The 27,851-nt window shown below is 44.4% G+C and overlaps 1 long non-coding RNA gene across 1 annotated transcript in view; it reads left to right on the forward strand.

Moving 5' to 3' along the window:
• Positions 1 to 2,275: 2,275 nt before the first annotated feature.
• LOC309523345 overlaps positions 2,276 to 27,851 on the forward strand; it is a 72,235-nt gene continuing 46,659 nt past the window's right edge. The window contains exon 1 of the long non-coding RNA XR_014215315.1: positions 2,276 to 2,345. This is a non-coding gene — a long non-coding RNA (uncharacterized lncRNA). The remainder of the gene's footprint in view (positions 2,346 to 27,851) is intronic.

Raw genomic sequence — 27,851 nt, forward strand, 5'->3', positions numbered from 1 at the left:
TTTTTCTAACATTCATCAATTTTGTAAAACAATCCTAATAGAAAAAAAGAAAAAAAAACCAATCTTCATCCAGCGTCTCTTCCTCCTGGTACCGGGTTTTGTCAGTCCTTTCTATCCCATCAGTCTAGCGCATTAACCTGGTAATCTTATATCCGAGGCCCTTAAGTCCCTTCCATGTCTCTTCCGCGGCTCTTCTTCATATTTATAGCTATATTTTCCTTTGTCTCCTGCTCCTTTCGCTCGTGGGAACTCCAGCTTAACAATGTTTTTGACCCTTCTCGACAAATCAGCCCCTTTTCCATAGTCCACACTGAACTCCATGTGGTATTTAAGAACCTGTTTCAAAGTCCCTCCAAAATTAAGAGCCCCCACAACCCCAAACATCTCACGGCCCATTACCAGACTTGAAAAGTCCAAACATCCCTGCATAGGGGGGGGGGTCTATCCAACCCCCAATTTCCAAGCCAAACCAAACTTTATCTTTCCAAATCTGGCTTTTTCCAAGCTCATTTGTCAAATCCAAAAACTCATGTTCCTGCTGGGCCGCAGCTCCCTCCATCTCTGGCGCCCAAGATTCAGCAACATCCTCTTCCCTCATCTGTTCTGTCAGGGCACACTCCTGATTTGATTCCTGGGTGGGCTCCATATAATTTCCCCCTGCCTGTTCAAAATTTCTGATCGCATCAGTCATCAAGTCCGTCTTCTCATGTAGCTGTTCCAATAGGGCACTTGTTTTACAGAGAGCACACAACAGAGCTTCTGAATACATTGTCCTGCAAGGTCAGAAGTCTATTCCCACGATCGTAATCTGTAGCAGCTGCAAGCTCCCCGATTCAGAATTGTTTACAGTTTCACAGGCTCCCTCTAGGGGAAAAACTTCTATTTGTTCTTTTCTTTTAAATGCAGATCTAACAACAAAGTTTCCTTTTTCAGTTATTTTGTCAATATTTGTTCCTTTAAAATGTGAAAGGGAACAATGGAATCACTATGTTTCTCTTCTTTTAGCTATCTGTCAAAAACGTTTGTCTCTGGTCAATGAGCTTCAAAAAACGTCAGTCCTGACACCCCGCTCCAGGATCAAGATGGTGGAAAGTTACTTTGCTTTACACTCACTTCTGCAGGTTTAAACAGTCCAGAAAAAATCCCCCCACTTCTCCTGCTTCTGAAGGGGGTTCAACAATCTTAAATGGTGAAAGTTAATCCTTTGCAAGCGATTTTCTGAACTCTAGTTTGCCATGTCTTTGCTTTAATCTATCTACAAAGAAACGGAAGGCTGACTTCCTGTTTAGACCTTCCTGTTTCAGTGCCAAATTAAAATAAACTTTTAAGTCCAATTTTCCTTTCTACTCGCAAGTCCTTATTTAGAGTCCAATTGTTCAAAATTTAAATATTCACGGTGATTGTTTTAAAAGCCAAATTGTCCCAGGAAAAAGGCAGTGCTCTCCGGCAACGGCTGTGCGGCTTCGCTCCACGGAAGAAGCAGTTGACTCTCAGCACCGCGCCACTTCCCCCTCTTCGCTCCGGAGCCCGTTAGTGGGTTCCTTTGCGGGTTCCATGGTCTGAGGTCTGACTTTTAAAATATTTCCCTTCTCTTTTTTGCAGATAAATTGTGACCTCCCTAAAAGAGGGCACGTGTTGCGGTGAGACCTGGAGACTGACCTCCTGGTTGTGGGTGGGTCTATTGGATAGCCACAACACTCGATTGGTAGGCCCCTCGTTGCTGGGTGCAATCTGGCCAATGGGGTGCAGTCTAAACAGATCAAGGGACCTATATAAACCCATGCACGTGTCTCAGAGCTTCCTCTTTCGGCTCGTGCATCGGAACACCTGCCCACCTCTCCCTAATTTTAGGGAATTTTGTGACTGACCTTGCTATGCCGTCGTGTGTCATCTGTCGTTGGAACAGGGGCACGGCAGGAATTTTCCCCACTTGGCTGATTGGCTGTAGCCATTTGGGTTTTGCCCGCCGCGTAGCAAATTGTCACAACTTGTAAGGTTGCAGATAGGCTCTGGTTCAGGTGATGGGGATGGGAGAATGCTCTCACCATCCCTATGTGAAGGGTATTCCGTTAAAGGAATTAAGGAACTCAACATGGTTTGGTCAACCCCCAAGAGAGGGTGTGCCCGTGCCTGAGTCCAGGGGAGCATCTGAGTAGTGAACAGAGTCTGTTCCTGGGCTTTTCACCTACCTCAGGTGTTCACCCTTGGCTGACCTATGCTGGTGCCCTGGGTCAGCGCTACCTGCAAGGGTGCAGGGAGCTAGTCGAGCCAGAGCCTACAGGTGAAACTCGGAAAATTAGAATATCGTGGAAAAGTTCATTTATTTCAGTAATTGAACTTAAAAGGTGAAACTAATATATGAGATAGACTCATGACATGCAAAGCGAGATATGTCAAGCTTTTATTTGTTATAATTGTGATGATTATGGCGTACAGCTGATGAAAACTCCAAATTAACAATCTCAGAAAATTAGAATATTAAATGAAATCAGCAAAACAAGGATTGCAAATAGAGCAATATTGGTCTTCTGAGAAGTAGAAGCATGCATATGTACTCAGTACTTGGTTTGGGCCCCTTCTGCATCAATTACTGCCTCAATGCGGCGTGGCATGGATGCTATCAGCCTGTGGTACTGCTGAGGTGTTATGGAAGACCAGGATGCTTCAGTAGCACCCTTCAGCTCTTCTGCATTGCTCGGTCTCATGTCTCTCATCTTTCTCTTGGCAATGCCCCATAGATTCTCTGTGGGGTTCAGGTCAGGCGAGTTTGCTGGCCAATCAAGCACAGTAATCCCATGGGCACTGAACCAGGTTTTGGTACTTTTGGCAGTGTGGGCAGGTGCCAAAGTCCTGCTGGAAAATGAAGTCAGCATCCCCATAAAGCTTGTCTGCAGAAGGAAGCATGAAGTGCTCCAAAATCTCCTGGTAGACAGCTGCGTTGACCCTGGACTTAATGAAGCACAGTGGACGAACACCAGCTGATGACATGGCTCCCCAAATCTCTTTTCTGATGAGAGCAGCTTTTGCATCTCATTTGGAAACCAAGGACCCAGAGTCTGGTGGAAGAATGGGGAGGCACACAATGCCAGATGCTTGAAGTCCAGTGTGAAGTTTCCACAGTCTGTGTTGATTCGGGGAGCCATGTCATCAGCTGGTATTGGTCCACTGTGCCTGTGGACTTTCCAATCCGAGATCCTTGACATTTTTTTCCAAAAACCTTGTTTTTTCTTTGACGGTCCTAATTCTTTGTATCCTTCCTTGAAATTTGAAGGAGAGGCCCTCTGGAAACTCCCACCTGAAAAAGATGTTATTCCTTCTCAGAGCTCCAACCAAATCTGCGTAATTATTCCTTAAGTTCAGAAAATGTTTTGGAATCTCCTTGAACAAAACAATTGGCTTTTCTTTAATCTTCAGGCTTTTTTTATAATGTAGACCCAAAATATTGTCCCTCTGTTCCTTTGTCTTGAAAACCGCTATACAGTCATGTACAATTTTTTCTTAGTACAAGTCTTTCTTAGGCCCAAACCTGTAGGCCCTCTCAATCCAAGAATTTAGCTCATCTTTTTCCAGATCCCAACACGCTGCAAACTCCTCAATTAGCCAGTCCTTAAGATTATCTTGTTCCAATTGGGGCACGCCTCTCACTCTCAGTTGATTTTCCCGTTCCTTCATCTGTAAGAAAGCAGTTGCGTTAAGGGCATCCTGTTGGGTCCTCTCCACATCAGGCACTCTCACTGTTTCCAATTCTGTCAATCTTGTTACGTGACTGGCAACCTCTTCCTTGACCTCTTGAATGCCTTTTTTTCAAATCTACAAATTCTTGTTTAAAGAATTTGTAGATTTGAAAAAAGAATGATTTTTAAAAAAGAATTTGTAGATTTGAAAAAAGAATGATTTTAAATCGGATGAGGAACGGGTGGCATTCATAATTGTGCATTTAGAAGGAAGCGCAAAAGAATGGGTTGTGCCGCTGATAGCGGCTAACCACACAGCCTTATCGAATGTGCAGCAATTTATAGACATGATGGACACGGTGTTCTTCAGTTCACTGCACACTAAAGTTACTTCGCAACAGCTGCTGCGTTTGAAGCAGGGGAACAGATTGGTGAGAGCTTCCTGGACAGAATTTGCCATGCTAGTCCACAAGCTCCAGTGGAGAATGGACTCCAAGCCGGTGGAAGCCATTTTCTGGCAAGGGTTGTCTGGGGAGGTGCAGGACGAGCTCACACGAATGCCAGAGCCGGCCTCCTTCGACGAATTGGTCAGGATCTGCCTGCAAATCGGGTTATGTCAGGAGAATCGAATGGCAGAGAGGAGGGACGTAACCTGGCGGCGCTGGTGGGAAGCTCGCATTCCAGACATTCCAGAACGTAAGACTGGCAGCGGGCCCAGACAGGAGGAGGAGGAAGAGATGGAGATCGGTGTGGTGCATGCCAAATCTGCCTTTTCAAATGTTGCTTCCACTGGAGGCGGGGCAGAGAAGTCATGGAAGAAAACCAGGAAATGTTTTGTGTACAACAGGCCAGGGCATCTGGCCAGGCAGTGTCTGCACTGCAAGGCCTGGGAGTCACCGTCTGGCACAGAGGTGGGGGCCAGCCACATGGCGAAGGAGCAAGAGCAGCAAAACAAGAGCGCCTGGCAGAAATCGGGGGTCGACAGCCAGGGAGCAGTAGAAGGGCCCCAAGCTGACGCACCGGTTCCGAGAATCACCATGACGGTGAAACTACAACTCCCAAACGGGCGGCGACTGGAAGTTAAAGCTCTGGTGGACTCAGGAGCATCAGCAGATTTCTTTGACATAGATTTGGCGCAGGAGTACCAGCTAGCCTTATGCCCCTTGGATTTCCCTCTGAGAGTCAAAACAATCGATGGGCAGCCACTGACGGTGGGAGATGTGGCATACGAGACCCCGTCCATGAGGATGGAGGTGTCATGCCATGCAGAGACGATGTCCTTCCATGTGACTAAGCTGGCGGGACACCCAGTGGTGCTGGGAATGAGTTGGCTGGCCAAACATGACCCAGTGATAGTTTGGCATCAACGGTCACTCACCTTTGCCTCTTCGCATTGTATCCAGTATTGTTTGGGAGGTGGGGGGTGCAGGCAAGTGGAGGCAAATCAAGCTGAAGTAGAAGGGGGAGGGGGAACAGGGATGGATTTGACCATCCCCCCCCCCACTACGCGGCCTACAGTGATGTTTTCAGCAAAGAGGAAGCTGACAAGCTGCCCCCCCCCCCAGGCCATACGATTGTAAGATAGATCTAATCCTGGAGGCCCAACTACCGCCTGGGAAACTATATTCTATGTCTGAAGCAGAAACACAAGCTCTGAAAGAGTTGATTGAGAATTTTTTTTAAAGGGGGGTTATCAGGGAATCCCATGCAGCAGGCAGTTCCCCAGGTTTTTTTGTAAACAAGGGACATACCAACAAAAAAAGCCTCGTTTGTGACTTTAGGGCCGTGAACAGCCAAACACACCCCAAGAGGTACCCCTTGCCATGTACATGGGATTTGCTGGAGAGGGTGAATACCAGAAAAATCTTCACCAAGTTAAATCTAAGGGAGGCTTACAACCTGATAAGAATACGCGAAGGGGATGAGCGGAAAACCACCTTTTACTCCATTTTTGGTTCATTTGAGTTCTTGGTTATGCCTTTTGGGCTACAATCAGGCACAGCGACCTTCCAGGCATTCATTCAGCATGTGCTGGAGCTGGTACTTTTAAAAAACTGTGTCTGTTATTTGGATGACCTTCTTATTTTCTCAAACACGGAGGAGGAGCATGTGCAGCATGTCACAGAGGTCCTGAAGAGGTTGAGGGAGCACAAGTTGTACGCCAAGTTAGAGAAGTGCCAGTTCCACATTAAGCAGGTAGAGTTCTTGGGCTACTGCGTCTCTGCACAGGGAATTCACATGGACAAGAAAAAGGTGCAGGCCATTCTGGAGTGGCAGCAGCCCAAGACAAAGAAGGATTTGCAGAGATTTCTGGGATTTAGCAATTATTAGTGTAAATTTGTGCCGAATTACTCACAAATCACTGCACCCATTACAGATCGCTTACGAGGCAAGAAATGTTTCATTTGGACCTCAGAGGTGCAAGCGGCCTTTGAAAGGTTGAAAAAGGTTTTTCCCTCAGAAGAGTACCTGATATATGTGGAACCGCAAAAGACCATGCGAATAGAAACCGATGTACCAGATTGGGCCATAGGGGCGGTGTTACTGCAGGAGGATAGGCAAGGAAACTAGAGGCCATGTGCCTTTCACGCTAGGAAGTTAAACTGCTCTGAACAGAATTACACGATTTGGGACCACAAACTCTTAGCAATATTGGAAGCGTTCAAATCTTAGAAGCATTTTTTGGCAGGCGCACAATAGCAGATAAAGGTTCACACAGACCATAAGAACATGGAATACTGGAAGACAGCTCAGCAGTTAAACCAAAGGCAGATCAGGTGGGCAGAAATCTTTGCTGGGTTCAATTTTAAGATATAGTATGTGCCAGGGGAGCAAAATGCTCAAGCAGACACTCTGTTGAGAAAGCCGGAGTATTTGGAGGAGCAGTCGCCTCCGACAGTAAGGCACCTGTTCGATTCGGAGCAGTGGCAGTGTGCAGCAACGGTAGTGAATGATAGGGAGCTACAGATGTTAACTGCTGATGATAGTATGCAAGTGACAGTGAGAATTCGGAGGAGGAAGTGACAGAAGAGGCGGAGCAGGGGCTCGGGGATGCTGTGGAGCCCTTCCACCGCCCAGGGACAGAGGAAGCGGAAGAGTGGGCAGAGATTAGCCACGAGAAGGAAGGGCTCAGGGATGTTGCAGAGCCCTTCCACCGCCCAGAGGCCCGGGAAGGGAGCTCAGACTCTGGAAGGGAGGGGGCTTTCAAATCAGCACAGACCAGGAGGGAAATGAAACGTAAGGGTCAAAGACGTCTCGCGCAATTTCCCTGCCTCCTTTGTTGGCGGGGGAATCGAAGGAAGTCACTCCCCAAATCTGACTCAACAGGTTCAGACACATAATCCTGAACTGTAGCTGTTTCTTGTACATATGTAATAAAAACTGTAAATATCAAGCCAACTGTGCCAGGGTGTTAATGTGAAGGGGAGACACCACTTTTACAGCAAGGAAGAAGTTAGCTGAATTGAGCCAAGGGAGAAGTAGGGATGGAGGTTTTGAAGAGAGAGGAGGCTTGCTGTATTACAAGGGGGCGCTGTACATACTGGGAGATGAGCTACGGGCCAAAGTCCTCAGGCAGCATCACGATAGCCCCACTGCTGGGCATTTTGGTCACAGTATGACCATATATCTAGTCACTAGGGAATTCTGGTGGCCCAAGATTAAGGAGGACACCACAGAATATGTGAGGGGGTGCGAAGTCTGTCAGAGAGCCAAAGGGCAAAGGAAAGCCCCAGCCGGGCTGTTACAACCGTTACCCACCCCAAGTAAACCATAGAAAGTGGTACCCATGGATTTTATCACCAACCTGCCAGTGTCACAAAACCCCCCGGTTATTTGGCTGGTGGTAGATGTGCTGACAAAGATGGCACATTTTGTACCTTTCTCTAAGATACCTTCCGCACAAGGAGACAGCAGGGTTGTTCTTGGATCACGTGTTTAAGTTGCACGGTATGCCATCAAGGCTAATCACGGATCGCAGAAGTCAGTTTACTTCGCATTTCTGGAGGAAGTTGATGCAGTTGTTAGGGGTGGAGGTTAGCTTAACTTCAGCTAGGAACCCACAGACAAACGGAGAGTCAGAGAGGACTGATACCACCTTGCAAAATACTGGAGGTTCTATACATGCTACCAAGACAACTGGGTAGAGAAGTTGAGCCTGACTGAGTTTGCGTACAATAATGCAGTGCATACATCCACAGGCATGGCACCTTTCGTGGCAAACTATGGTGTGCATCCCAGGGACTTTCTGGGTAGGGAAGAGGTGCTGGCAGAACCAGCAGCTGAGGAGTTTGTGGAAGAAATGGAGTACTTGCATGAGATATTGAATGAAAACCTGGAAGCCAATCTCTCTGGTGTAAAATACCACCTATGGTGAATTTTCAGGTAGTTTTTTCTTATTAAATAACATGCTGTAAAATTAATATTTTTTGTCCACAGTTTTTTCCACTCTTTATATTCAATTACATAACATAAGTCCTGCTCCCATCTTATTTTGACCTTTTCCTTTTTCTATTTGAGCATTCTGTAACAGCTTGTACATTTTTTAAAAAAATAATTTTTATTAAACACTTTCAACACACCAAATGATCAATCCAAATAATCAATTACATTATTCCCCCCCTTTCCCTGCCCCATCCCTCCCTCTCCCCCCCACCAAGGACTTCGCTCAGCACCCCTCTCTGATTTCTTCATACATATTGTTCTCTGCATGTTATTAATTGTTCATATCATTGCCTTATCTATCATATGTTCTACTAATAAATTTGTGGATGTTTATTCAAAACCTGCCAAGGAGTCCAAGTCATTTTGTTGTCTTTTTAAATAATTTGTAAAAAGTTTCCATTCTTCCTTGAAGTCACAATTGTCCTTGTCACGCAGCTTATATGTCAATTTAGCCAGTTCTGCATAGCTCATCAGTTTTTCTTGCCACTGTTCTTTTGTTGGGGTTTCCTCATTCTTCCATCCTTGTGCTAACAAGACTCTTGCCGCTGTTGGAGCATACAAAAATAAGTTCTTTATTTTTCTTGGCAGGTCTTGTCCTACAATCCCTAATAAAAATGCTTCTGATTTTTTTACAAATGTAATTTTACACATTTTTTTTCAATTCATTATATATCATTTCCCAAATTTTTTTAACTTCTCTACATTCCCACCACATATGATAAAAAGTACCTTCTTTTTCTTTACATTTCCAGCATATATTTGACCCAGTTTTATACATTTTTGCTATTTGTACTGCTGTGATTATACCATCTGTACATCATTTTCTGTACATCGTTTTCTTTTAAAAGAGAACAATCTGTAAATTTCAAATCTACTTTCCACAATTTTTCCCAGTCCTCAAATTGTATATTATGTCCTATATCTTGTGCCCATTTGATCATGACTGATTTGACCTCTTCATCTTTTGTTTCCCATTCTAGCAGCTTCACTTCTTCTTCTATATCTTCCTTTTGAAATCTGGAAGTTGTGTAGCTAAACCCTTTCTTATTATCTTCCTTATACATCTCATATAATTGTCTGTAGTGTAACCAACCCTGAAAATGGTCTTTAATTTCCTCATAAACTTTTAATTTCCATTTCCCTTCTTGATCTCTCAATTAATCTCTATATGTAGGCTGCTTCCCCTTTTTGCCAAGCGGTTTGAGTAAAGAAGCTTCAATTGGTGGTAACCACCAGGGTGTTTTTGTTCTATTAAATCTTTACACTGCTCCCACACCCTCATTAGTGATCTCCTAATTATATGATTGTAGAATCCTTTATGCACTTTCCCTTTCCAATACCATAAGCATGCATGCCATCCAAATCTATTATCATGACCTTCCAAATCTAATGCTTCTTCCTTTTCCAGTTTTATCCAGTCCCTAATCCACACCAAACATGCAGCCTCATAGTACAATTTAAGGTCTGGGAGAGCAAAGCCACCTCTTTCTTTTGTATCTGTAAGTATCTTATGTTTAATCCTTGGCCTCCCCCCCCCCCCCCCGACAAACTTGGAAATATCCTTTTGCCATCTTTTGAGGCAATCGTCTTTAACCATTACTGGGACTGTCTGAAAAAGGAAGAGCATTTTTGGCAATACATTCATTTTTAAAGCTGCTATTTTTCATAACAGAGAGAGGTTCATTCTACTCCATATTTCTAAATTCCTTTTTATCTCAGACCACACTTTTTCATTATTGTCTTTGTACACATTTATATTTTTTGTTGTTAACCATATCCCTAAATATATTTTTAATGAATTTCTATCTCAATACTTTGCATCAACTCTTTTTTCTCTTCTTCCTTCAGATTTTGAACTAATAACTTAGTTTTATTTCTCTTTAATTTAAATCCTGCCACTTCCCCAAATTCTTGAATCTTTTCTATAACTCTAGGGAGAGAGTTTTTTGGATCCTCCACCGTAATCACTAAATCATCAGCATAAGCTTTCAATTTAAATTCATTTTTTCCAGTTTTTATCCCTGTCATCTCTTTATCTGCTCCTATATTTCTTGCAAGTACTTCCAGGACCAGAATAAACAACAGCGGTGATAGCGGGCATCTTTGTCTGGTTCCTTTTTGTATCTTACATTCATTCGTTATCACCTGGTTTACAATTATCTTAGATCTTTGTTCTGAATATATTGCTTGTATTCCTTTTTAAATTTAAATCCACAATTAATTTATTCAAGCAATTTTTTTCATAAAATCCCAAGAAACGTTGTCAAAGGCTTTTTCAGCATCTATAAACATCATTGCTGTTTTCCCCCCTTCATTTTTTACCTCCAGATATTCTATTACATTCAGAATATTTCTTATATTCTCTTTCATTTCTCTACCTGGGAGGAATCCTACCTGATCTTGATTCACCGTATTTTTCGCCCTATAGGACGCACTTTCCCCCCTCCAAAAATGAAGGGGAAATCTGTGTGCGTCCTATGGGGCGAATACAGGCTTTCGCTGAAGCTTGGAGAGCAAGAGGGGTCGGTGTGCACTGACCCCTCTCGCTCTCCAGGCTTCAGGAAGCTATCAGCAAGCCTGGGGAGCCCGCGGGAGCCTGCCGCCCGGCGCACGGGGAGCCCTGAAGCACCACCGGGCAGACATCCGCAGCCTGGGGAGCCCTGCGGGAGTTCCCGAGGCTGTGGATAGCAGCTGTCGCCCGGTGCGCGAGGCGCCCTGAAGCACAGCGCCCCGCGTGCCGGGCAGACACCCACAGCCTGGGGAGCCCTGCGGGAGTTCCGGAGGGCTCCCGAGGCTGCGGATAGCAGCCTGCCGCCCAGCGCGTGCAGCAGACATCCACAGCCTGGGGATAGCAGCCTGCTGTCCGGCGCTCAGGCACCCCGAAGCAGAGCGCCCCGCTCGCCGGGCAGACATCCGCAGCCTGGGGAGCCCTGCAGGAGTTCCCGCAGGGCTCCCTAGGCTGCAGATAGCAGCCTGTTGCATGGAGCGCGGGGCACGCTGAAGCAGAGCGCCCCGCGCTTCGGGCAGACATCGGCCAGCCCCACAAGCTCGGGGGACAGCGGGGAGGCGGAGCGCCACCATACCGCTGTTCCCCGACCTGGTTTGGTTTCCCTGACCTGGTTTCCCCCCCAAAAAAACTAGGTGCGTCCTATGGGACTGAGCGTCCTATGGGATGAAAAATACGGTATATACTCACCTAATATTTTTTTTCAATCTGATAGCTAATATATTTGCAAATAATTTGTAATCATTATTTAATAAAGAAATAGGCCTACAATTTTTTATTTGCAATAAATCTGAATCTTGTTTTGGAATTACTGTAATATAGGCTTCTTTCCATGTTTTTGGGATTTCACCTGTTTTTAAAATCTCATTCATCACATCTTTCAATGGGTTTACCAATTGTTCACTTAACTTTTTATAATATTTTGCCGTTAATCCATCTGGTCCTGGAGACTTGCCGCTAATACTTCTTGAGCTGTTATCTAAGTGTTTAAAATCAGCTTTTGTTCCTCTTTTATTTTTGGCAGATTACTATTTTTTATATATTCCTCTATTTTATAGATTTTTTTCCTTTCCTTTCTTATACAGTTCTGAGAAATATTTTACAAATGCTGCTCTTATTTCCTTCGTCTTATCCGCAATCTTCCATTTATATTAATTTTATTTATGGAATTTCTTTGTACATTTTGGAGAGAGACTTTTGGTTGTTCTGTAAAACCTCCTTCTCTAAAATTGATGCTTTATTATCAAACCCTTTTAACATCATCATCATCATCATCATAGACAGCGAGTTTTAATACAACAAATACATTATGTGCAGAGTTTTAATACAACAAATACATTATGCACAATGTATTTTTTTAATCAATAAAAAAGGCTTTATTCACCTGTTTTTGCTTCTTTTTCTGCTTTAAAACCTCTACTAAAGAGAGAACCCACTAACCTGAATTAGAACTAGGACATGAAATTAAAGCTGAATAAACATGAATTCTGTTTGAACACTTTTTGGATGTTGTTATAAATTATTTTAATTAATTTGATACAAATCATCTGAAATCCTTAAAAAGCTAAGTAGAAAGGGGAGAATTATTTTAAAGAATTATATAAAATCCCTGACTCTACCTAATTACTATTAACAGCTTCCACTGTATTCAGGAGGTAAGGAGTGTTTTATGTATTGTCAGATACAAAAGATTACAGGGCACCTGTATCTTTAATACTTGTGTACAAGAGGGAGAAGCTACACCCTTAATCCCTGACCTCCTTTGCATCTGGCCATCCATCATCATCAATCATTTTGTTCGACCGTCAGTCAGTAAATTTTTTTTTAAAAAAAAATACATTTGTCAGTACACAGTTAAAAACTCCAGGAAGATTTTAGAACTTAGTCAACACTAAAATGGGCTAAACAGATAGCCCCATATCAATACAGTCAATTTTAGTCTTGCGACGCTTAAAACCTAAAAAAAGAAACTTGGCCACCAAGGAAGGTATAGCTCTAGTGACGTTATTCAGCAAGTGTAAAACCTGGTTTTCTCCGGGTAGGAAGCTAGATTGACATAGGAGTGGGTCTATAAAATTATGTCTAAGCTCTGCATAAGAAGGGCAAGTCAAGAGAATGTGTTCAGTGGACTCAACCACACCCATGGCGCAATGACAGGTTCTCTGGGCGTATGGTACTCCTCTGTACCTTCCCCACAATATTGCAGAGTCAAGGACATTTAATCTAGCCGCTGTAAGAAGTCTACGGTATTCCACATAGTGAATTTCTGCAAAGTAGGGGGCTGGTATGGTCCGATAAATCTGGTCCCCTAGGAACATCCCTGGTTTTACCTGGGCTATGTCCTCTTGTCTGGCTATGTCTCTCAGTCTCCGGGAGATCACAGCTCTAGCTTGATTGTACGTCATAGACTCAAGGTAAAGGTGAGACAATCCGCAGGATTGAACCTCGTTAGTGACCTCCCTTTCCCACGATGATTGGAAGTCGTCCCTCAGTATCAAGGGGGCAATACCCACTGGTTTAAAACAAAGCTTGAGCCATAGCCAAAGCTTCGTCTTCAAGGCCACAAACCGTAGAGCTTGCCAGCTGACCTCTAGTCTCATAACCACACCCGCTACCGAAGGGGGAATCCTAAGGATGGCTCTAAGGAATCGCGTTTGGATAGAATCCAGTTTCAAAAAATCCCTACGGGAGCCTAAAGAAATGCCCACCAAAAGAAGGGGGAGGATTTTCATTTGAAAGAGTCTCAAGTCTATCTTCACTGATTGAGCCTGATTCTTAGCATATAGGGATCTAATCTGGATGGCTGCTTTAGATGCGTTGGTTGTTATATAGTCTCTATGAGCCAGAAAAGACCTATTTGCCCGTATTACTTGTCCCAGATATTTAAAGCAGTTAACCTGCTCTAAGGGGATCCCGTTCATCGACCATCGATGGAGTCTCAGTCGGGCAGAGAAGACCATGATCTTGGTCTTAGCATAGTTGGGTTGGAGCTCATGCTGATCACAGTATTCATGTAGAGCTTGCAACATTCTCCTCAGTCCAATAGGGGATCTGGCAAGAAGTGCGGCATCGTCCGCATACAGAAGAACATTCAGAGATCGGCCTGCTAATTTGGGGGGGTGGAAAGCATCATTGGCCATGTGGGTCACCAGTGAGTTAATGTACAAATTAAACAATGCTGGGGCCAATAGACAACCCTGTCTTACCCCTCTAGTGGTGGTAACAGGGTTTTAACATCTTATCTTTTTCAAAGGCCGCCCTAAGCTGGTAATATTCTAGTCAATTTACCCCTAGTTTGAGTTCTTCAAACCTTTTCAGTTTGGGACAATAATTTATCTCATCCACCAAGTCTCTGTAAGTTGGCCAGTTATTGTTCATGTTATTATTATGAATGGCAGTTGACTCTGTAGGTGATATCCACCAAGGGTTTTTTGTTATAACTTTGGATTTATTCCTCTCCCTTCCTCATCAGGTGGTTTGTGAAGCCTTTATGTGCTTTTATTTTATTGTGGTATAAGTAGCCATGCCACCCGAAAACCTTGTCCCAGCCCTCTAAATCCAAGACTTCGGTATTCCTAAGCAACATCCGGTTGAAAAAATGCAGCCTCAAAGTACATTCTGAGGTCTGGGACTGCGAACCCTCCTCTTTCTCTGGGTTCCGTCAACAATTTAAATTTCATTATTGCTTTTTTGCCCTGTCAAATAAAATTGGCCAGGTCCCTCTGCCAATCTTTAAAACATTTTTTCCCAATAATTATTGGAATTTTCTGAAAGGGAAAGAGGATTTTGGGAAGTACTGTCATTTTAATCATTGATATTCTGCCCCATAATGACAGCTTCAATTTACTCCAATTTTTAAAATTTCCTTTAATTTCCTTCCATTTTATATATAATTTAGATATAATTGTCTCTAAATAAATTAGTATTCTTATTTGTTTTTTTTAAAAAAATAATTTTTATTGATTTTTCCATGTACAGATGAAGCTCATAAAATTAGAATATCATGGAAAAGTTCATTTATTTCAGTAATTCAACTTAAAAGATGAAACTAATATATGAGATAGACTCATGACATGCAAAGCGAGATATGTCAAGCCTTTATTTGTTATAATTGTGATATTATGGTACACAGCTGATGAAAACCCCAAATTAACAATCTCAGAAAATTAGAATATTAAATCAAATCAGCAAAACAAGGACTGCAAATAGAGCAATATTGGACCTATGAGAAGTAGAAGCATGCATATGTACTCAGTACTTGGTTTGGGCCCCTTTTGCATCAATTACTGCCTCAATGCGGCGTGGCATGGATGCGATCAGCCTGTGGCACAGCTGAGGTGTTATGGAAGACCAGGATGCTTCAAAAGCAGCCTTCAGCTCTTCTGCATTGCTCGGTTTCATGTCTCTCATCTTTCTCTTGGCAATGCCCCATAGATTCTCTATGGGGTTCAGGTCAGGTGAGTTTGCTGGCCAATCAAGCACAGTAATCCCATGGGCACTGAACCAGGTTTTGGTACTTTTGGCAGTGTGGGCAGGTGCCAATTCCTGCTGGAAAATGAAGTCAGCATCCCCATAAAGCTCGTCTGCAGAAGGAAGCATGAAGTTCTTCAAAATCCCCTGGTAGACGGCTGCGTTGACCTTGGACTTAATGAAGCACAGTGGACCAACACCAGCTGATGGCATGGATCCCCAAATCTTCACTTCACACTGGACTTCAAGCATCTGGCATTGTGTGCCTCCCCATTCTTCCTCCAGACTCTGGGTCCTTGGTTTCCAAATGAGATGCAAAAGTTGCTCTCATCAGGAAAGAGGACTTGGGACCACAGAGCAACAGCCCAGTTCTTTTTTCTTTTTTTCTTTAGCCCAGGCAAGATGCTTCTGATGTCGTTTCTTGTTCAGGAGCAGCTTGACAAGAGGAATACGACATTTGAAGGCCATCTCCAGGATCCGTCTGTGTGTGGTAGCTCTTGATGCACTAACTCCAGCCTCAGTCCACTCCTTGTGAAAGTCCCCAACATGTTTGAATGGTCTTTTCCTGACAATCCTCTCCAGGCTGTGGTCACCCCTGCTGCTTGTGCACCTTTTTCTTCCACACTTTCCCCTTCTGCATAACTTTCCATTAATGTGCTTTGATACAGCACTTTGGGAACATCCAACTTCTTCTGCAATTACCGTTTGAGGCTTTCCCTCCTTATGGAGGGTCTCAATGATGGCTTTCTGCACAACTGTCAGGTCAGCAGCCTTCCCCATGATTGTGCTTCCTACTGAACCCATTGCAGGTGTTATGGATTGAATAGCTACCGCACCTTTTCACAATATTCTAATTTTCTGAGATTGTTAATTTGGGGTTTGGTTTTTATCAGCTGTACCCCATAATCGTCCCAATTATAACAAATAAAGGCTTGACATATCTCGCTTTGTATGTCATGAGTCTATCTCATATATTAGTTTCACCTTTTAAGTTGAATTACTGAAATAAATGAACTTTTCCACGATATTCTAATTTTTCGAGTTTCACCTGTATACTTCTTCTAACAATATAGCTTTAACAATTTTTCATATTTCGACCCTCCTCCCCTGGACGTCCCCCATACTCCCTGTCAGGGAACTGCCATCGGCTCAGGGGGGGGGGAGAGGGGAAAAGCCAGATGGATTACAGAGAGCCCCCAAAGGTCGTGGAAAGCAGCTCCTCCTCGGCGGGGGGAGAGTAACCACACCTCCAGTGGAGAGGAGCTGTAGGGCTTGGAGGAAGCGAGGAGGTGCCAGGACACCTTGCCTGGGCAAAGCGGGGAGGGGAGAGGTCCACCGCTACCCACGCCCTACTTGCGCAGTAAGGTTCCACACAGAGGGGAGGCGCAGACTGGGCGGGGGGGGGGAGGCAGGTCCCCCTTTGCCAATGCCCTCCCTGCGCAGTCGGTTTACGCGCAGGGAGAGGAGGAGAAGGATTGGGGTCAAAAGACTGTTATGCTGGGGAAAGTTTAAGGACCGCCCACTCCCAGATTCTGTTAGCGACTGAGCAGACATGGACTTGAGACGCTCTGCACTGTAAATGTTTTTGTACAGATAATAAAGCCTGGAAAAGACCGGTTGGAGTCTTGCCTCTTCGCTCTCGAGCAACCACGCCGGCACCTAACACATATAGTCTTATTTTTTTGTTGTATACAGTTGTGATTGTTTACTCAAACCCTGCCAATGAGCCCATTTCATTATGTCGTCTCTTCATATATGTTGTAAATAGTTCCCATTCTCTTTTAAACTCTTTGTTGTCCTTTTCATGTATTTTTTCTGTTAGTTTTGCCAGTTCTGCATATTCCATAAGTTTCCCTTGCAATTGATCTTTTGTTGATATTTCTTCTGTCTTCCAAGTTTGTGCTTATATAATTCTTGCTGCTGTTGTTGCATACATAAATAATTTCCAAATTTCTCTTTTTACATCTTGATTTAAAATTCCTAGAAGGAATGCTTCTGGCATGTGTGACAGAGACCTGGTTGGATGAAGCAGATGGGCCTGTCCTTGCTGCTGCTTGCCCACCAGGTTTCTCTTATGCACAGCAACCCAGGTCATGTGGGCGGGGAGGGGGGGTTGCAGTGATTTTTAGGAAGTCATTAGTCTGCACCAGGCGTCCTGTTGGGAAGACCCAGTTTTCTGAGTGCATGTTCTGGAAGTTGGGCAATAGGGGCAGTACAGGATTCCTACTGGTGTAACGACCTCCCCGCTGCACCAAGGATTCCCTGCCCGAGCTGCTTCAGGTCGTGGCAGATATGCTCCTGGAGACACCTAGCTTGGTTGTCCTGGGGGATTTTAACATCCATGCCGACACGACCTTACAAGGGGCCGCTCGGGACTTCGTGGAAAGCATGGCCTCCATGGGACTGTCCCTGAATAAGTTTGGCCCAACTCATAGCCGTGGACATGCCTTAGACTTGGTGTTCACCTCTATGGATGTTGGTGATCTGACACTAACTAAAAGCGAAACAAAAGAAGTGCCATGGTCAGATCACTTCCTGGTGCAACTCAACTTCTCCGCAACCCTTCCCCTCTGCAGGGAGGTGGGACCGATTCGGATGGTCCGCCCCCGCCACTTAATGGATCCAATTGGCTTCCAGAGAGTGGTAGGGGATGCTTTATCCCAAGTTGATGGCCTTTCAGCTGATTCCCTGGTGGCACACTGGAATGCGGAGTTAACCAGGGCTATTGACTGTCTGGCTCCGAAGCGCCCTCTCCGATTGCATGGAACCCGGACAGCCCCGTGGTTTTCCCCGGAGCTGAGGGTGAAGAAACAATCGTTGAGACGGCTAGAGCGCCGGTGGCGGAAAACTCATTCTGAATCAGACCGGGCACGGGCTAGAGCTCAACATCAAGCCTACCAAGTGGCAATGGCGACGGCGAAGAGGGCCTTCTTCGCCGCCTCCATTGCATTTGCAGAAAACAGCAGCAGGAGACTTTTTCAGGTGGTTTGCAATCTATCGGAACCACCTGTACCACCGGGGCCTGGTAGGGACCCCAAGATCTCCTGCAATGCTTTTGCAAAGTTTTTTGCAGATAAAATCACTCAGATTCAGAAGGAGGTAGACTCCACTGTGGGAGCAGGGCCAGGGCGGGAGAGTGCTAGAGTTCTGTCTGGTCCTGTTACATGGGATCAATTCCAATCTGTTACCTCCGAGGATGTGGACAGGCTGCTTGGACAAGTGAAACCGACCACCTGTCTCCTTGATCCTTGTCCATCCTGGCTGATAAAAGCGAGCCGGGAAGGGCTGGGCGATGGGTTCTGCGGGGTGGTGAATGCTTCCCTCTGTGAGAGAGCCTTCCCAGACCTGCTGAAAGAGGCGGTCATTAAACCGCTTCTTAAAAAAACATCTTTAGACCTGGCCAATTTGGCCAACTATCGCCCAGTCTCAAATCTGCCATTCTTGGGCAAGGTGATTGAGCGGGTGGTTGCTGAACAACTCCAAGCACGCCTGGAGGAAACGGACCATTTGGATCACTTCCAATCGGGATTCAGGCCTCACCATGGGACTGAAACTGCCTTGGTCGTGCTGGTTGATGATCTCCGGTGGGCTAGGGACAAAGGTGAGAGCTGTTTCCTAGTTCTGCTGGATCTCTCTGCGGCCTTTGACACCATAACATCCTTCTGGACCGTCTAGAGGGGCTGGGAGCTGGGGGCACTGTCATACAGTGGTTCCGCTCCTTCCTCCTGGGCCGTGTCCAGAAAGTGGTGGTGGGGGATGAGTGTTCAGACCCCTGGGCTCTCACTTGTGGGGTGCCTCAGGGTTCTGTCCTCTCCCCCATGCTTTTTAATATCTATATGAAGCCGCTGGGAGAGATCATCAGGGGGTTTGGACTGGGTGTTCATCAGTATGCAGATGACACCCAGCTCTATCTCTCCTTTAAATCAGAACCAGTGAAGGTGGTGAAGGTCCTGTGTGAGTGCCTGGAGGCGGTTGGAGGATGGATGGCGGCTAACAGATTGAGGCTGAATCCTGACAAGACAGAAGTACTGTTTTTGGGGGACAGGGAGCGGGTTGGTGTGGGGGATTCCCTGGTCTTGAATGGGGTAACTGTGCCCCTGAAGGACCAAGTGCGCAGCCTGGGAGTCATTTTGGACTCACAGCTGTCCATGGAGGCACAGGTTAACTCTGTGTCCAGGGCAGGTGTCTACCAGCTCCACCTGGTACGCAGGCTAAGTCCCTACTTGCCCGCGAACTGTCTTGCCAGAGTGGTGCATGCTCTAGTTATCTCACGCTTGGACTACTGCAACGCGCGCTACGTGGGGCTACCTTTGAAGGTGACCCGGAAACTGCAATTAATCCAGAATGCGGCAGCTAGACTGGTGACTGGGAGTGGCCGCCGGGACCACATAACACCAGTTCTGAGAGATCTGCATTGGCTCCCAGTACGTTTCCGAGCACGATTCAAAGTGTTGGTGCTGACCTTTAAAGCCCTAAACGGCCTCGGTCCTGTATACCTGAAGGAGCGTCTCCACCCCTATCGTTCAGCCCGGACACTGAGATCCAGCGCCGAGGGCCTTCTGGTGGTTCCCTCATTGCGAGAAGTGAGGCTACAGGGAACCAGACAGAGGGCCTTCTCGGTAGTGGCACCCGCCCTGTGGAACGCCCTCCCATCAGATGTCAAAGAGATAAATAATTACCTGACATTCAGAAGACATCTTAAGGCAGCCCTGTTCAGGGAAGTTTTTAATATGTAACACTGTACTGTTTTTAACACTGATTGGGAGCCGCCCAGAGTGGCTGGGGAAACTCAGCCAGATGGGCGGGGTATAAATAAATAACAACAACAACAACAACAACAATAATAATTCTTAACAAAGGTATTTTTAAACATTTTTTTCCAATTCATTATATATCATTTCCCAATAATTTTTAATCTTTTTGCATTCCTGCCACATATGATAGAATGCCCCATCTTTTTCTTTACATTTCCAAAAAGTTTTTGATCCCTTTTTATACATTTTGACCATTTTCTCTGGTGTTATAAATCATCTATACATCATTTTCATATAATTCTCTTCAAATAAGATAGAATCTGTAAATTTTAGGTTCACCTTCCACATCTTTCCCCAATCTTCAAGTTGTATATTATGACCTAAATCCTGAGCCCACTTTATTTGTGCTGACTTTACAATTTCATCTAACGTTTCCCCATAAAGTAGGAGATTGTATGTTTTTTAAAGTAATTTCGTGTCACTCTCAACTATCTCTATTTGAAAGTTTGAAACTGTATAACTAAAACCTTTCTAATTGTCTTCCTTAAACTGTTCATTTAATTGTCTATGATGTAACCAACTTTGTAAAAAGGCCTTCAGTTCCTCATATCCTTTCAGCCTTAACCCTTTCCCCGCCTCTATTAATAATTCTCTATATGTCAGCCAATTTCCTCCCTTACTAAGTGGTTTTAATGCTAATGCTTCCACCGGTGAGAGCCACCATGGGGTTTTGGGTTCTAGAAAATCTTTCTATTTATTCCAAACTTTTATAAGTGTTTTTCTTCTTATATGATTATGAAAGCCTTTATGTTTTTTATCTTTCCCGTACCATAAATAGGAATGCCAACCAAATCTATTATCATGTCCTTCCAAGTCCAGTATTTCATCTCTTTCTAATTTTATCCAATCCTGAATCCACGTGATGCAAGCTGCTTCATAGTATAATTTCAAGTCTGGAAGGGAGAAGCCTACTCTATCTTTTGTATCTATAAGTATTTTATATATTATTCTAGGTTTTTCCCCATTCCAGACAAACTTAGAAATATCTTTTTGCCAGTTCCTGAAGCAGAAAAGATTGCTTATTATCAGTATTGACTGGAATAAAAATAACATCTTTGGTAGTGCATTCATCTTTAATGCTGCTATCCTTCCCATCAAGGAGAGATTCCAAATTTCCAAATTTCCAAATCTTTCTTAATCTCATTCCAAACTTTCCTCATAATTGTCTTTATATAAATATAAATTTAAATTTTTATTAGTAAGCCAAATTCCTAAATATTTGACGTTTTAATGAATTTCTATTTTTGTAGTCTCCTGCAATTCCTTTTTCTCCAATTCTGTCATATTTTTGTTAATATTTTTGTCTTTCCTTTATTTAATTTAAATCCTGCCACTCGCACAAACTCTTGTATTTTTTCTAAAGCCTTAGGGAGACATAGTTTTGGTTCCTCGATTGTAATTACCAAGTCATCTGCAAATGCTTTCAACTTAAATTCATTTCCCCCTGTTTTTATTTCCACAATCTGCTTGTCTGCTCTTAATGTTTCTTTTCAAAACCTCAAGGACCAGAATGAATAATAAAGGTGATAACAGACATCCTTGTCTCATTTCTTTTTCTGTTTTAAATTGGTTTGTTATCACCTGATTAATAATTAATTTTGCACTCTGTTCTGTATATACAGCTTGTATCCCTTTTATAATTTTTTCTCCATATTCCATTTCATCCATCACTTTCTTTATAAAATTCCAAGATATATTATCAAATGCTTTTTCCGCATCTATAAACATCATTGCTGCTTTTTTCTCCTTTCTTACTTCTAAATACTCTATTACGTTTAAGATATTTCTTATATTATCTTTCATCTGCCTACCTGGAAGAAATTCCGCTTGGTCTGGATATATATAAACATTTAAGGCCTTTTTCAATCTATTAGCTAAAATATTAGCAAATATCTTATAATCATTGTTCAATAATGAAATAGGTCTATAGTTTTTGACCAAGGTCAAATATGTATCTTGTTTTGGAATCAAAGTAATATAAGCTTCCTTCCATGTTTCTGGAATTTCCCCTTCTGTTATTATATCTCCATTCATTCCCCTTCATTCATTATATCTTTCATTGGATTTACAAGCTGTTCTTTAATTTTTTTATAGTACTTTGCTGACAATCCATCTGGTCCTGGTGATTTGCCCACCTTGATTTGACTTATTGCAACGGAGATTTCTTGATCTGTTATTTGTGTATTTAAGAATACCATCTCTTCTTGTTTTATTTTTGGCAGATGACTCTTTTTTATATATTCCTGTATGTTGATTGCCTTTTCATTTCCTCTTTTGTATAAATTCTGAAAATATTTTTAAAAGACTTCCCTTATTTCTTTTGCTTTATGTAAAACTTTCCCATTGGAGTTAATTTTACCTATATGATTCATCTGTTAATTTCTCCTTAATTGCCATGCTAACAATTTTCCAGGTTTGTTTGCATGTTCAAAGAATTTCTGTTTCATTTTTTAACTTTCCATGCTATTTCTTCATTGATTATCATTGAATACTATGATTATAATTTTATTGTCTGTTTTATTGATTGTTTATTTGGTTTTTCCCCTAATTCATTTTCTTTCTTTGATATAGCATCCAAAATTTCTTTTTTCCTTGCTTCCCTGGCTCTCCCCCCCCCCCTCCAGCATTTTTTTTTGTATAAAAAGACCTCTCATGACTGCTTTACCAGTATCCCATACAGTTTGGATTTTTGTTTCCTTGTTTTAGTTCAGTTTAAAATATTCTTCTATTATTTTTTTTAATATTGTCTACTAATTGTTGATCATCCAATAAATCATTATTAAGGCTCCATCTAAAAGTTGACGAAAACCCCAAAGTAACAATCTCAGAAAATTATAATATTAAATGAAATCAGCAAAACAAGTACTGCAAATAGAGCAATAGTGAACCTCTGAGAAGTAGAAGCACGCAGTACTTGGTTTGGGCCCCTTTTGCATCAATCACTGCCTCAATGCGGTGTTGCATGGATGCTATCAGCCAGTGGCACTGCTGAGGTCTCTTTTCTGATGAGAGCAGCTTTTGCATCTCATTTGGAAACCAAGGACCCAGAGTCTGGAGGAATAATGGGGAGGCACACAATGCCAGATGCTTGAAGTCCAGTGTGAGGTTTCCACAGTCTGTGTTGATTTGGGGAGCCATGTCATCAGCTGGTGTTGGTCCACTGTGCTTCATTAAGTTCAGGGTCAACGCAGCTGTCTACCAGGAGATTTTGGAGCACTTCATGCTTCCTTCTGCAGACGAGCTTTATGGGGATGCTGACTTCATTTTCCAGCAGGACTTTGGCACCTGCCCACACTGCCAAAACTACCAAAACCTGGTTCAGTGCCCATGGGATTACTGTGCTTGATTGGCCAGCAAACTCGCCTGACCTGAACCCCATAGAGAATCTATGGGGCATTACCAAGAGAAAAATGAAAGACATGAGACCAAGCAATGCAGAAGAGCTGAAGGGTGCTTTTGAAGCATCCTGGTCTTTCATAACACCTCAGCAGTGCCACAGGCTGATAGCATTCAGGCAACGCCGCATTGAGGCAGTAACTGAGGCAGTCCATACCTAATTTTTTGTTAATTAAAACCCTTTTGAGTTTTTTTGCAATATGTGTCTCTTGAAAACAAATTATATCTAATTTCTGTTTTGCTATTACATGCTCAATCTTGTGGCATTTGGCTTTACCATTTAAACCATTCACATTCCACCTCAGTATTTTAAGATTGCCCATTATCAGAGTCGGTTACATTATCTGTTTTTTTCTGCTGTTGCTCCTTCCAGTGATAGCCGCTCCAAGGCAGCTCTTTGTTCTGCTACTGGGTTCCCCCTGTCATGTCTTGGATCTAGTTCTCTCCTGTGTTTTTCAAAGAATTCTCTCGCCTGATGTTCTGATGTCAATCTATATCTCTTTCTCATGAATATAAAGGATATACCCTCTGGGTATTTGTTAAGTGGTCCGACAGACTTCCCTGCAGTACTATTTGCTTCTGGACTCAGCAGAGTGTGTACAACGCGGCTGTTGCAGAAGAGAGAGTCCACACGCTGTTGTTCTAAACTACCGTAGTTTTCGCTCCATAACACACATTTTTTTCTTCCTAGAAAGTAAGGGAAAATGTCTGTGCATGTTACGGAGCGAATGCTTCCCTCCTCTGTGGCTCGCTTTGAAACAGCAAAGCGGGAGAAGAGCCGCTGAGTGGGGAGGAGAGAGGGACAGAGAGCCTGCTTCTTTAAAGGAGCAAAGGAGAGGAGAGGACCTGCTTACACGAGTGTAAGCGGCTCCTGTCTGGTTGGCTCCTTTAAAGCAAGCAGGCTCTCTGTCCCTCCCTCCTCCCCACTCAGCTCGCTAAATAGCAGGAAAGATTTTCAGCTTGCTAAGCCTGGGGGGGGGAGGGAGAGAAGCAGAGCCTGCTTGCTTTAAAGGAGCAAAGCGGGAGAGGAGAGGAGCCGCTTACACGAGTGTAAGCGGCTCCTGTCCGGTTGGCTCCTTTAAAGCAAGCAGGCTCTCTGTCCCTCCTCCCCACTCAGCTCGCTAAATAGCAGCAAAGTTTTTCAGCTCGCTAAGCTGGGGGGGTGAGCCGGGGAGGAGGGAGAGAAGCAGAGCCTGCTTGCTTTAAAGGAGCAAAGCGGGAGAGGAGAGGAGCCTTCTCCCCTTATACCCCTCCTCTGCATTATTAGCAGCATCCTTCTCCACCCACCCCACGCGTGCTCCTTGTCCCTTGAGTGCTTTTCCTTCCCTCCCCACTTAAAACGTGGTTACAAAGCACAGATCCACATGGATCCTCAGGATTTTTGCACTGGGTCACCCCAAATTCACCATCAGATCACATAGCATGTCCATGGCTACAGTTTGCACCAAAAAAATCACGCACCCACTGTTGCCTGGGGCCGCAGTGGTGCAAAAACGTGGTTACAAACATGGATCCACATGGATCCTCAGGATTTTTGCATTGGGCTACCCCAAACTCACCGTCAGATCACATGTCTGTGGCCACAGCATGAACCACAAAAATCATACATCCACTGTTTCGTTGTTTTCCTCCTCTAAAAACTATGTGTGTGTTATGGTCGGGTGCGTGTTATAGAGCGAAAATACGGTAACAGCTTTATTTACAGCAGAACAGTAAAATAACAAACAGACCATCCGAGACAGCAGGCATGGTGTCTCGGCTTCTCGGCAGAAAACGAAAGTAACTCACAGACAAAGAAACAGCTTTCCCGGATATAGGATCTCTCCACCCCTCAGAGGCAGGACGAATGGAATTGAGCTGTTTAACCCTGTAAGCTCGTCCTGCACTGCTGGAGGCATGTAAGTTTCACCACTTACCCCAAACACAGACCTTCACAGAACTCCCCATGACGCTGGAAGCTCAAAGGTTTAGTGAACCCATCTGCCAACTTCTTATGACTGGGACAGTACTGCAGTCGCACTAATCCCAACTGAATACTCTGACACACATTCTGCAAACAGATGTCTAGATGTTTGGTTCTGGCCTTAAACTGCCCAGACTCAGCCAACGTCAGAGGATTGATTGTCCTCCCACACCGTGACAGGCAAGCAACACTCTCCACAGATCTCTTGAACCAAACAAACATAGAACTCCAATTCCCAAAAAATTTCAGACCGCGCACTGAACTCATCCTCAGTAGAGGAGAGCACTATGAGACTTGGCTTTCGGGACTTCCACCAAAGAGTCCCCAAACTTCACTACCATACCAGAGACGGACTTCCTGTCCTCCAGATTCACCCAATCACTGTCAGATTCGCCCAGCACATCAGTTTTACGTCGCCCTTGGCTGACAGCTTGAGATGGAAGTCTTTCGTATCTTGCAGGTAACGCAGTACCTGCTTAATATCATTTCAGGCCTGTACACTTGTGTTTGTAGCTTCCTGGCTAAGCAGATTGTTAGCAAACGCTATGTCAGGTCTGCTCCACTGGGACAGATACAACAGACTACCCAGAGCTGACTGAAAGAGCTCAGCATTTTCAAACTCAGCGGGTTCTACTTGCGGACTGTCTTTCACGTAGCTTGTCTCCATAGGTGTCCTGACCCCTGCACATTCAGACATTCTGAACTTCTCAAGCAACTGCTCAATCTTGCCTTTCTGACTGAGCAAGAAGCTACCGTCTTCAGACCTCTCTATCTGCACCCCTAGGTAAACTTTCACGGAACCTAAGTTCTTGAGTTCGAAACGCTTTCCAAGCTCTTTGATAAACTTCTGCACCTGTTTGTCTGACTGTGAAACATGAATTATGTCGTCAACAAAGACAAAGATTTCTTGTGACTCTTCTGACCCTTTCAGGTACAGGCAGCTGTCAGCAAGACTCCTCATGAAACCTAACTTCTCTAAGGCTTCATTCAGGCACAAGTTCCAATTCCTGGCTGGTTGTTTCAGCCCGTAAATGGATTTGTGCAGTTTCCACACAGCATTTGACCCATTGCCCTCAAACCCTGGAGGAGGAAGCATGTTCAGATCCTCCTGGAGGTCTGAGTTCAAGTAGGCTACATCCACATCAAAATGATGCACCAGAAAACCTCTTTGTGCAATGGCTAAGAGCATGTGCAGGGTTTCACTTCAGGAAGTAGGAGCATACATCTCGGTGTACTGCAACCCCTTTCGCTGCGTGAACCCTCTGGCTAGGGACCCCAAGATGCTTTTGCAATTTTTTTTGCAGATAAAGCTGCTCAGATTCGGAAGGAGGTAGATGTGAGGAGAACCTGAGCTTACAGGGTTAAACAGCTCAGTGTACGCCCTGCCTATTGTTGGGAGGGGGGAGGTTCGTCATTTCCGAGAGCCGAGAGCCTTTGTTTTTTCTCTACTTCCGCTTTTGAGGAGAGAGGACGTGTTTTCACGAGGCTGTTCGCTGTGATAGATAATGGATAGTCTGCTGTAAATAAAACTGCATTTAGATGCTAAGATCCTGAGTGGACTTTATTTAAGCACACTGAAGCATGCACTGGAGTTTTGCAGCAGCTTTCTCTTACCGCTGTTGATCTCTGCTTTTGCTCAGAGCATCGGAATGTGGAGTTTGGAATGCAGAGGCCTGGCCGGTAGCTGCGCAGCGAAAGCGGGCCGGACGCCAGGCTTATCTGAGCAATAAATCTGTCCTTCAGAGGTTATGGACGACAGTTACTGCAATTAGAGGAAGCTGCTTTGAAGCCTGAAGTGCTGTGTGCTTAAAAAGGCTGAGAAAATTGACAAAGCCACTTCCGGCTTGCCCAGGAGGTGGGGTTGCGGGCTTCACGCCCACCCCACGTGAACGGGGGCTGGTTGCAGCCCCCACGAGAGCAGGGGAATCCCGGCCGGGCCTTCCCCCCTCAGCCAGCCAACCAGCTGGCTGGGGGGGGGGCGAGGCCTGTCCTATTTAGGGTCGGTGCTGAGGGGGCTCGCCCTCTTTTCGCCGGCTAGCCCTCACGTTTTGCCCTCCTGTTTGTTTCCCGCATATCAGCTGTTTCTGTTTGTCGGAGATCTTATCTGCGTTGCCTGGAGCGTTCCTGCCTTGCTTCTTTGTTGCCTTTTGTTCTTGAGCTGCAGGGCACCTCGTGGAATATGCTGTAGCTTCACAGAAATAGCTCCCTTTTACAGAGAATTTCCAGCATTCGCTGCTGGTGTTGCTTTATTTCTAAATTGCTTGATGTTCAGTTGTTATCTTTAGTTTTGGAGCTGAAACCAGTTTGGGGCTTTTCTCCTTCTGGGGGTTTAAATCACTGTGTGTGTGTTTGTGTGCTTTCCTTCCAGCATCTCTTTCACGTCTACAGTTTTACAGGGAGCTCTGTGTGTTTCGGTGCAAGTTCCCTGCCCTCAGGAGCTTGCCGTGCCTGCTGCTGCATGCCCCCTTCAGAGGAATTTATTCAGCTTTGTGGAGCTTTTTCTGCTGATCCGTTGCTTGCCCTCGGCTGCTGACTGCCCGTTCTGCAAGGAGCTCAAGGAAGAACGTTTGGCTCCTCGGACGCAG

Source organism: Podarcis vaucheri, assembly GCF_965113315.1.
Source record: "Podarcis vaucheri genome assembly, chromosome: W".
Classification (NCBI taxonomy): Eukaryota; Metazoa; Chordata; class Lepidosauria; order Squamata; family Lacertidae; genus Podarcis; species Podarcis vaucheri.